We start from the raw sequence: 11,111 nt of genomic DNA, 5'->3' as shown, positions 1-11,111 counted from the left end.
TGGTCCAGCAGGGTCCCAAGGGGCAGGGGCAGAGGCAGGCAGAGGAAAGGGTCACAAATCTCATAGCCCTAGAAGGGAGTGAGAAGAGGAGCTGGCGGGCACAGCCACTCACCTCATAGCAGAGGACCTGCACCGTCAAAGCCAAACTAGCAGCATCTCCAAGACCCAATCCTTCATCTGCTTACTCACCCTTCCCACCTCCCCCCAGAACTGCTTCTAGCATGTTCCCCTCCCGATAGAAGGCATCATCACCCCTCCACTCCTCCTCCCCTCTCACCCCTACAGCCCATCCACAGCTACCCCTTTCGGTCCCACCTGTGGCCGGCCCCTAAACCTACCACTGCCCTCAGTTGTGGGGTCTCTTCCTTCCTGCTGGTGACAGGGCCTTCTGAGTTTGCTAAGCACGGATCTACACTGCATCAAAGAGATCAGAGAGGTCACTGGGAAAGGCAGATTTGGTCATGTTCCTCCCCAGCTAAAAACTGTTGCCCTCAGGAGGAAGTCTGAGCCCGCCTTAGCTCCATGTCCTCAGCTTCCGCAGTCTCCGCACCACCCACAGCTCACAGCCTTTCGCCAATCGGTCAGCGCGTCTTTCCAGATCTTCTGCTTGAAATGCAAGTCTTCTAACAACTCGCCTGCTGAACTCTTACCCCTCCTTTCAGCGCTCAGCTTAAGCATCGCCTGTGGCCAGGGCTCAGGGCCTGCCCTGCACCTCTGCATCGCCTCTCTGGGAATGGCTTGTTTAAACATCCCGGGAGCTTGTAGAGGGGGTGTCAGAGGTGTTTGAACCAGAGCGACTCCATCTTGAGTGAGGGCTAGGAAAATGCAGTTGGGACTTGCATTCCCAGAATCTGGGCTGCATTCCCAGAAAGGTATTCCCAACCTCTAGATGTTTACAGTTAAGGAAATGAATTAATAATGTTTACTAAACGAACCCAAACTTGGGAGTGTCCAGATATCCTGATATCTTGAGAACAAAGGCATTCCTAATTTTTCTTCAAAGATAATAACATTGATTCTTGCAAAATGTGGTAATTTAAAAAAGGAATCCTTTATGACAAACCCTGTAGCAGAGCACATCTCCCTATGATCTTTTTTTATCCTATATATATACAAGCATTGTACTTAGGGTGGACGCATTCCTCCTCTTACTTTTGGAACGCCCTGCTCTGTCCAGGGAGTAGCTGTTCTTTCACCACTTGACTTTCTTAATAAACTTGCTTTTGCTTTGCACTGCAGACTCGCCCTGAATTCTTTCTTGAGCAAGATCCAAGAACCCTCTCTTGGGGTCTGGATCGGGACCCCTTTCCTTTAACAGTGCGACCAGGCTGTCCCTGCTCACCAAGGTGTCTGGGTACAGGGTCAGTGACTGCGCTTTGTGGGTCTCGGTGAAAACCTGTGGAGGAATGAGTGAGTGTAAGAAAGGGAAGGAGACGTTTTTAATTAAGACCAGGCAAGATTAGGCACTTGGAGAAAAGACAGATATGAGTCAAAGCTTACTCATATGTTCCTGGCCTGAGAGGCAGAGAGAGATCGTCACTGTGCGCAACCACGGCAGAGCTGGGCTGTATCCTGCGCCTGGAATGAAGAGGTACCTCCTTCTCCTCCCCTGCTTCCTGGGATTCCGGGCCTGACGTCCTAGAGCAGGACGCCCTGGAGACAGGGCCAGACAACGAGCTGCACATGGCATTGTCCCTGGCATGTCACCATTTTTTTGTAATTTATCATTTTTTACTGTGGTGAAATACACCTAATGGCCGGGCACAGTGGCTCACACCTGTAATCCCAGCACTTTGGGAGGCCGAGGCGGGCAGATCACTGGAGGTCAGGAGTTAAAGACCAGCCTGACCAACATGGTGAAACCTCATCTCTACTAAAAATACAAAAATTAGCCAGGCATGGCGGCACACACCTGTAATCTCAGCTACTTGGGAGGCTGAGGCATGAGAATCGCTTGAACCTGGGAGGTGGAGGTTGCAATGAGCTGAGATTGCACCACTGCACCCCAGCCTGGCAACAAAGCTAGACTCCATCTCAAAAAAAAAAAAGCATAATGTCTTGCTTGGTAAGTTTGTGCTTAACCGAAAACTGGGGGAAAGAGCTAAAATGAGATGTGAAAGTTAAGATGGGATTGCTGAGCGAGTCAAAAGAAATTAAGATTGAACTTGACAGTCAGCATTTAAAAGGGAGAAGTCAGATGCACATCGACAAACTGGCCGTTTTTCATATGGAAAAGATCCAGGAAAACATCTGAGGGTTTGCACTGACTCTCAGTTTCTATATGAGCCGCAGCAGGTGAGGAGGCTGCCCGAACAACCTCAGCCCTCTTCGGCTGCACCAAGGGAAGGAATTGCATTAAGTGAACCAGGGCTCCCTCTGAGCTTCTTAGGCCAGCTTTACTTAAATACAGGCAGCATAGTTTAGGAGAGATGTGGACAATCTGCAGTCCATTCACGAGAGGATGACAGAGCATCAGGATATAGAGAACTCCTCTCCTGGGGAATCATTGAAGGCACTGTGTTTCTCCTGGAGAAAAGGAGACTTGCTTAGACATGGTTGCAGCCGGGTGCGGTGGCTCACGCCTGTCATCCCAGCACTTTGGGAGGCCGAGGCGGGCGGATCATGAGGTCAGGAGATCAAGACCATCCTGGCGAACACGGTGAAATCCCGTCTCTACTAAAAATACAAAAAATTACCTGGGCATGGTGGCGGGTACCTGTAGTCCCAGCTACTCGGGAGGCTGAGGCAGGAGAATGGGGTGAACCCGGAGGGCAGAGCTTGCAGTGAGCCAAGATCATGATCACGCCATTGCACTCCAGCCTGGGCGACAGAGCGAGACTCCGTCTCAAAAAAATAAAAATGATAAATAAATAAATAAATAACAGAGACATGGTTGCTACCTCTCATCTTGGACAGTGGCCGTGTTGAAGAGAAAAGACTCATTGTTTCTCTAGAAAGCACAGTGAGAAACAATAAGCCTAGCCTGTGGCGGTGGCTCAGGCCTGTAATCCCAGCACTTTGGGAGGCTGAGGTGGGTGGATCACCTGAGGTCAGGAGTTCAAGACCAGCCTGACCAACACGGAGAAACCCTGTCTCTACTAAAAATACAAAATTAGCCAGGCGTGGTGGTTCGTTCATGCCTGTAATTCCAGCTACTCAGGAGGCTGAGGCAGGAGAATCACTTGAAACCTGGGAGGCGGAGGTTGCGGGGAGCCGAAATCACGCCATTGCACTCTAGCTTGGGCAATAAGAGTGAAACATCTCGATCTCCTGACCTCGTGATCCGCCCACCTCGGCCTCCCAAAGTGCTGGGATTGCAGGTGTGAGCCACCGCACCCGGCCAGAAATATTTTTTTAAACCACAGCTTTATCAAGATATAATTCATATACCATAAAATCCCCCTCCCCCCCCCTTTTTTTTTTTGAGACGGAGTCTTGCTCTGTCACCCAGGCTGGAGTGCAGTGGCCGGATCTCAGCTCACTGCAAGCTCCGCCTCCCGGGTTTACGCCATTCTCCTGCCTCAGCCTCCAGAGTAGCTGGGACTACAGGCGCCCGCCACCTCGCCTGACTAGATTTTTGTATTTTTTAGTAGAGACGGGGTTTCACCGTGTTAGCCAGGATGGTCTCAATCTCCTGACCTCGTGATCCGCCCATCTCGGCCTCCCAAAGTGCTGGGATTACAGGCTTGAGCCACCGCGCCCGGCCAAAATCACCCCTTTTAAAGCACACAACTGAGTGGCTTTTAGAATATTCAGAGTTGTACAACCATCACTACTAATGTCAGAACATTTCACTACCCCTGAAAGAAACCCCGTACCACAGATTCCGATGTTGCCGGGAGCCCTGTCATGCCATGTCACATATATTATAGTACATATATGCCCAGCCATGGTCAACCCCACCGTGTTCTTTGACATTGCCATCAACAGGGAGCCCTTGGGCTACGTCTCCTTCGAGCTGTTTGCAGACAAGTTTCCAAAGACAGTAGAAAACTTCCCTGCTCCAAGCACTAGAGAGAAGGGATTCGGTTATAAGGGTTTCGGCTTTCACAGAATTATTCCAGGGTTTATGTGTCAGGGTGGTGACTTCACACACCGTAATGGCACTGGTGGCAAGTCCATCTACGGGGAGAAATTTGATGATAAGAACTTCATCCTGAAGCAGACAGGTCCTGGCATTGTGTCCATGGCATGTGCTGGACCCAACACAAATGGTTCCCAGTTTTGCAACTGCACTGCCAAGACTGAGTGGTTGGATGGCAAGCATGTGGTCCTTGGCAAGGTGAAAGAAGGCATGAATATTGCAGAGCCCATGGAGCACTTTGGGTCCAGGAATGGCAAGACCGGCAAGAAGATCACCATTGCCGACTGTGGACAACTCTAGTAAGTTTGACTTGTGTTTTATCTTCACCACCGGATCATTCCTTTTGTAGCTCCGGAGAGCACCCTCCACCTCAATTGCTCACAGTAGCCTCTAATCTTTGTGCTCTCTCTCTCAGTTCCCTTTGGGTTCCATGTTTGCCTTATTCTCTTGCATGCCTAGCTGGATTGCAGAGTTAAGTTTATGATTATGAAATAAAAACTAAATAACAATTGCAAAAAGAAAAAGAAAAAGGAAGAAGAGGCCAGGCGCAGTGGCTTACACCTGTAATCCCAGCACTATGGGAGGCTGAGGTGGGTGGATCACAAGGTCAGGAGATCGAGACCATCTTGGCTAACACGGTGAAATCCTGTCTCTACTAAAAATACACAAAAAATTAGCCAGGCGTCCTGGCGCGCACCTGTAGTCCCAGCTACTCAGGAGGCTGAGGCAGGAGAATGGCGTGAACCTGGGAGGCGGAACTTGCAGTGAGCGGCGATCCGGCCACTGCCCTCCAGCCTGGGCGACAAGAGTGAGACTCCGTCTCAAAAATAAAAAAAAGAAAGAAGAAAGAAACTCCATGCCCTTTATCACTCATTCCCTTTCCTCCACCCCCAAGCCCCTGGCAACCACTAATCTATTTTCTGTCTCTATGGATTTGCTTATTCTGGACATTTCATATAAACGGAGTCATATAATATGTGGCCTTTTGTGACTGGCTTTTTTCTTTTGTTTTTTTGTTTTTTGTTTTGTTTTGTTTTGTCTTTTGGTTTGTTTGTTTTTGTTTTTGAGTCGGAGTTTCGCTCTTGTCACCCAGGCTAGAGTTCAATGGGGCGATCTTGGCTCACTGCAACCTCCACCTCCCAGGTTCAAGCAATTCTCCTGCCTCAGCCTCCCGAGTAGCTGGGATTAGAGGTGCACTCCACCACACCTGGCTAATTTTGTATTTTTAGTAGAGACGGAGTTTTGTCATGTTGGCCAGGCTGGTCTCTAACTCCTGACCTCAGGTGATCCGCCCACCTCTGCCTCCCAGGCCTGAGCCACTGCACCGGGCCTGGCTTTTTTCACTTAGCATACCGGTTTCAAGGTTCACATATATTATAGTATATATAACTACTTCATTCCTTTTTATGGCTGAATAAATACTCTACTGTATGAATATACCACATTTTGTTTACACATTCATCAGTTGATGGACATTGGGGTTGTTTCTAAAGCTTAGCTATTATGAACAATATTATGCTGCTATGAGCATTGCTGTACAAGTTTTTGTGTAGATATGTTTCAATTCTCTAGGAGTAGAAATAATGAGGTCACATGATAATTCTATGTTTAACATTTTGAAGAACTGCCGATCTGTTTTCCAAAGTGTCCTCACCATTTTACAATCCTACTAGCAATGTATAAGGATTCCAATTTCTCCATTGCTTTGCCAATATTTGCTATTGTCTGTCTTTATTTTTTCCATCTTAGTGGGCACGAAGCGTTTCTCATTGTGATTTTATTTGGATTTCCCTGACAGCTAGTGAAGTTGAACATCTTTTCCATGGGCTCATTGGCCATTTGTACATCTCTTGGGAGAATGTCTATTCAAATCCCTTGCCCTTTTTTTTTTTTTTTTTTGAGACGGAGTCTCACTCTGTTTCCCAGGGTGTAGTGCAGTGGCACGATCTCAGCTCACTGCAACCTCTGCCTCCCGGGTTCAAGCAATTCTCCTGCCTCAGCCTCCCGAGTAGCTGGGACTACAGGTGCCTGCCGCCACACCCAGCTAATTTTTTGTATTTTAGTAGAGACAGGGTTTCACCATGTTGCCCAGGCTGTTCTTGAACTCCTGAACTCAGGAAATCCACCCACCTCGGCCTCCCAAAGTGCTAAGATTACAGGCATGAGCCACCGTGCCTAGCCCCTTGCCCATTTTTTAATTGAGTTACTTGTATTTTTATTATTGAGTTGTGAGAGTTCTTTTTTAGAAAATAAGTTGTGGTTTTTTTAAGAGACTGGGTCTCACTATGTTGTCCAGGGTGGAGTGTAGTGCCTGTTCCCAGGCACAGTCAGGGCACACTACAGCCTCAAACTCCCGGACTTAAGCAATCCTGCCTCAGCTTTCTAAGTAGCTGGGATCACCGGTATGCACCACTGTGCCAGCTATGAGTTTTTTATATATTCTGAACATGAGTCTCTAACATACAGTAGTCCCTCCCTTATCTAAAGTTTCACTTTCTGAGGTTTCAGTTACCTGGGGTTGACTTTGGTCCAAAAATATTAAATGGGAAATTCCAAAAACAAACCATTCATAAGTTTTACATTGCACGCTATTCTGAGGAGAGTGATGAGATTTCGCCGACTCAAGACACAAATCATTCCTGTGTCCAGCAGAGCCACAATGTACACGCGACCCACCTGCGAGTCACATAGGGGCCATCTCAGTTATCAGAAGGACTGTCTCAGCATCGCAGCGCTAGTGTTCAAGGAACGGAACCCTTATTTTACTTCATAAAGGGCCCCAAAGCACGAGAGTACCCGTGCCACAATTTAGATCTGCCAAAGAGAGGCCAAACGGTGCTTCCTTTAAGGGAAAAGGTGAAAGTTCTCGGCTTCAGAAAGAAAAAGATCGGCTGTATGTTGAAGATCCTAAGATCATGAATCTATCCATGAAATTTTGAAGAAGGAAAAAGAAATTCATATTCGTTTTGCAGACACACCTCAAACCGCAAAAGTTGTAGCCACGGTGTGTGACCAGTGCTTAGTTAAGAAGGAAAAGGAGAGACCATCCTGGCTAACACGGTGAAACCCCATCTCTACTAAAAAATACAAAAAAATAGCTGGGTGAGGTGGCAGGCGCCTGTAGTCCCAGCTACTCGGGAGGCTGAGGCAGGAGAATGGCGTGAACCCGGGAGGCGGAGCTTGCAGTGAGCTGAGATCCGGCCACTGCACTCCAGCCTGGGCGACAGAGTGAGACTCCGTCTCAAAAAAAATAAAAATAAAAATAAAAATAAAATAAAAGAAGGAAAAGGAGGCCAGGCGCAGTGGCTCACACCTGTAATCCCAGCACTTTGGGAGGCCAAGGCAGGCAGATCACCAGGTCAGGAGATCAAGACCATCCTGGCTAACATGGTGAAACCCCATCTCTACTAAAAATACAAAAAAAATTAGCCAGGCATGGTGGCGGGCCCCTGTAGTCCCAGCTACTCGGGAGGCTGAGGCAGGAGAATGGCGTGAACCCGGGAGGTGGAGCTTGCAGTGAACTGCACTCTAGCCTGGGCGACAGAGCAAGACTCCATCTCAAAAAAAAAAAAAAAAAGAAGGAAAAGCCATTATACATTTGTGAAGACATGGACAGAAATGTGTCCTGATTGTGGTGCCAGAAAGCACTGAGCCTACTAGAAGACGTCAGCAAAAGATCCCCTGAAAAGTGACTCCAAGTCATTCACTGCAAGGGATGGTTACGCAGATGCAGGAATACAGGAGGTCAATAGTAGCTAAAGCTACGTCACAGCTTAACACGACATCATCCACCTCACTTCATCTCATCACATCCGTATTGTGTCATGTGAGGATAGAACAAGAAGATATTTTGATAGAGAAAGAGAGACCACATTTACATAACTTTTATTACAGAATAATTGTTCTATTTTATTGTTAGTTATTGCTAATCTCTTACTGCACCTAATTTATAAATTAAACCTTGTTATAGGTATGTATGTATAAGAAAAAATATAGTGTTATAGGACTTGGTGCTTTCTTCAATTTCAGGCATCCATTCAGAGTCTTGGAATGTACCCACTGAGGATAAGTGGGGGCTGCTGTACATACTTTGCAAATATCTTTTCTCATCCCATGGGTTGTCTTTTCATTTTCTATCTTTTTTTTTTTTTTTTTTTTTTTTTTTTGAGATGGAATTTCGCTTTTGTTGCCCAGGCTAGAGTACAATGGCGCGATCTCGGCTCACCGCAATCTTTGCCTCCCAGGTTCAAGCAATTCTCCTGCCTCAGCCTCCCGAGTAGCTGGGATTACAGGCATGAATCACCATGCCTGGCTAATTTTTATATTTTTAGTAGAGACGGGGTTTCTCCATGTTGGCCAGGCTGGTCTCGAACTCCCGACCTCAGGTAATCCACCTGCCTCGGCATCCCAAAGTGTTGGGATTACAGGCATGAGCCACGGTGCCTGGCTGTCTTTTCATTTTCTTGATGGTGCCCATTGAAGCACAAAAGTTTTAAATTTTGATGAAGACCAATTTGTCTGTTTTTTCTTTCATCACTTAACGCTTTTGGTGTCATATCTAAGAAACCATTGACTAATCCAAGGTTACAAAGATTTGTTGCCTATGTTTTCTTCTAAAAGTTTTATAGTTTTAGTTCTTACATCAAGGTCTATTTTTAGTTGACTTTTTTTTTTTTTTTTTGAGACAGGGTCTTACTCTGTCACCTAGGCTGGAGTGCAGAGGCACGATCATGGCTCACTGCAGCCTCAACCTCTTGGGCTCAAGCGATCCTCCCACCTCAGTCTCCCAAGTAGCTGGTACTACAGACGTGCGCCACCACGCCCAGCTAATTTTTTTGTAGAGATGGAGTTTCACCATATTGCCCAGGCTGGTCTCAAACTCCTAAGCTCCAGCAATCCGCCCACCTCGGCTTCCCAAAGTGCCGGGATTATAGGCATAAGCCACTGCACCTAGCCCCAAATTTTGTATATGGTATTAGAAAAGGGTCCAATTTCATTCTTTTATATGTGGAAATCCAGTTGCCCCAGCACCGTTTGTTAAAAATATTTTCTTCCCCATTTAATTGTCTTAGTATTCTTGTCACAACCGATCGAACATAATTGTACAGGTTCATTTCTGAACTCTCAGTTCTATTCCATTGTTGAGCATATTTTTTAAGGGCTGTTTTTCTCTCCTGTGGTAACTGGTGACCTGTACCTCCAGGAAGAGAGATGAAAAGATTCCCAAGCCAACTGAGTTCCCTTGCGTGGGTCAGGTCTCTGTGGTTCTCTGCACCTGCTTCTTCATAATGACATCCTCCTGCAGGATTTGGGCCCTCTCTTTTGTTGTCACGGCAGCCCAGGAGGTGGCTGACTGCCCAGACAGCCTTATCTCTTTCCTACCTCTCAAGGTTATTGTAAATACCAAATTAGATTGTTTATACACAAGAATTTAGTACTAAAGCACTATACAAATGCAAGCTATATATTTCCATTTATACTTCTCCTTCATGAATAAGACCCTAAAAATAGAAGATATTTTTAATTTTTACTCATTGGGCTCAAGGTTGCAGTGTCTGCATTATTGCAAATTCCAAATTAATGAAGACTGGCTTTTCTTATCTTCTTCCCGCAAAAGGGTGTGCGCTCATCCCGGAGTGTGAATATGACTGTGGGTCATTTCCTCTTTCCTCTGCACCCTTCCTTGGATGAGGTTGTGCCCTGTGCCAGGCACCATGCTAAACTCTGGGAAAACCACCGAGAATAAGGCACACACCATCCCTGCCCTCGAGGAACATACAATTTAGTGAAGAAGCTGGGGGATTTAACAAGCCGTTCTAATAAAGCTTTACAGTGAGGGAGGTGAAAGGTGATACCTCCCCCAGCCCTGGTGTCAGCTGCTCCAGGTCCAGGAGAAGACTTCGATTATCTTCCAACCCTGTTGGAAGTGGAGGTGGAGGCTGTTTATTGCTGACACAGCCCCTAACCCAGGGTCTACAGACACTGTGGAAATGCCTTGCAGTCAGACCAGAAAATGAACCAGCAGAAGCAATGCCCGCCCTCCATCCTCCTGAACAGGGTTCTCAGGAGCTCTTCGGAGGCAAGGTCGGCCTCTGGCTGAGGGGTTCCAGATACAGGTTAGGCCTCAGGCTCCTCTCCTCTCTACTCACCTCCCCTCCCTTGGACCCCTCCTTCAAAAGCTGACAGAGCCCCACTCTCCTCTCTCCCCTACCCAAGCCTCTGTCCACAAAGAGACTGCTTCCTCCCAGAAGACAGCAGCTCATTTGCACACAGACACCCACGGCCCTCAAAGCCTGGAAGACCAAGCTGTTAGGACCCCTGAGAGCAGGGTGGCTCCTGGGAGGAGAGCCCAGGTCACCACCTTGCCCTCCCCTGGCCCCTGGCCCTCCATGGGGCTGCTCTGATCACAAATGTCCAGCCACGTAGCCAGCCCTGAAGTGCACCCACATCCCCTGGTATCCACTGGTTCTCCAAGCCAAACTGGGCAGGGAGGAGTTGTGAGGGAAAACTGCAGGTCGGGAGGGAGGCTGGCAAAGTGGGCCAGGGCCAGGCCTGACCCCAGCTCTCCTCTCCTGGCCAGTGTTTAACAAGGCCCTGCCTTCTCCCTCCAGGGCTAGGGACAGCCACCTTCTTCCTCTCCCCACCGCCCCCTCTCCCCTGGCACCACGTCATCTGACAAGACAGTGCGAGCTCACTGGAGGTGTACCTCACAGGGGTACGCCGGGTCGCAGCCTCCTGCACGCACTCCACACTGCACGGGAAGGCGCACGCGTCCCTCAGAGCCACAGACACCATCCCCCACTCACCCAGAAGCCCAAGTGATTCCCAACAGCCCCCAGCAGCCTAATGGGTTAGGGTCTTGGGAGCAGCTGTCCTTGGCTCCGTCCCTGATCCCACCGCTCAGCTTCACTCCGCGGTTCCTCCATTGCTCCACCTCCCACTGTGCCGCAGGGCCTCTGCCAGGGTCAGGGTGCCTCCCGCCTCTCGGCAGGCGCCATGGTGCAGAGGAGGCCTCCACAACCGCCCT

The 11,111-nt window shown here is 48.3% G+C and overlaps 1 pseudogene; it reads left to right on the top strand.

Moving 5' to 3' along the window:
- The first annotated feature begins 3,889 nt into the window (after window positions 1-3,889).
- On the top strand, window positions 3,890-5,488 carry LOC119622153 (peptidyl-prolyl cis-trans isomerase A pseudogene; annotated as a pseudogene).
- Window positions 5,489-11,111: the final 5,623 nt, after the last annotated feature.

Source organism: Chlorocebus sabaeus, chromosome 16 (assembly GCF_047675955.1).
Source record: "Chlorocebus sabaeus isolate Y175 chromosome 16, mChlSab1.0.hap1, whole genome shotgun sequence".
NCBI lineage: Eukaryota > Metazoa > Chordata > Mammalia > Primates > Cercopithecidae > Chlorocebus > Chlorocebus sabaeus.
The sequence above is the reverse complement of the archived record's forward strand: the minus strand, read 5'-3'. Positions and strand labels throughout refer to the sequence as shown.